The following is a 239-nucleotide window of genomic DNA, read 5'->3' on the forward strand; positions in this document are numbered from 1 at the left end:
GTCAGCATTAAGACTGTAGATCTAATTGCCTCTCTGAGCATTTACAGTCACCCTACCATTTCCATCCCCGGGTTGGGTGGGGCTGCCACTTCTTCCTCCTCCTCCCACTCCTCTTAAATTTCCCGCTGTTGTGGTGCATCTTAGCTTAAGGAAAGGAGCTTCTGACATAAGCCTTTAAAAAATTTGCTGAGGGATTTGTTTCTGTGGCCTCCTTTTTAATCTGAGAAGACTCCCAAGTG

The sequence above is a fragment of the Nycticebus coucang genome, chromosome 6, assembly GCF_027406575.1.
Source record: "Nycticebus coucang isolate mNycCou1 chromosome 6, mNycCou1.pri, whole genome shotgun sequence".
Lineage (NCBI taxonomy): Eukaryota > Metazoa > Chordata > Mammalia > Primates > Lorisidae > Nycticebus > Nycticebus coucang.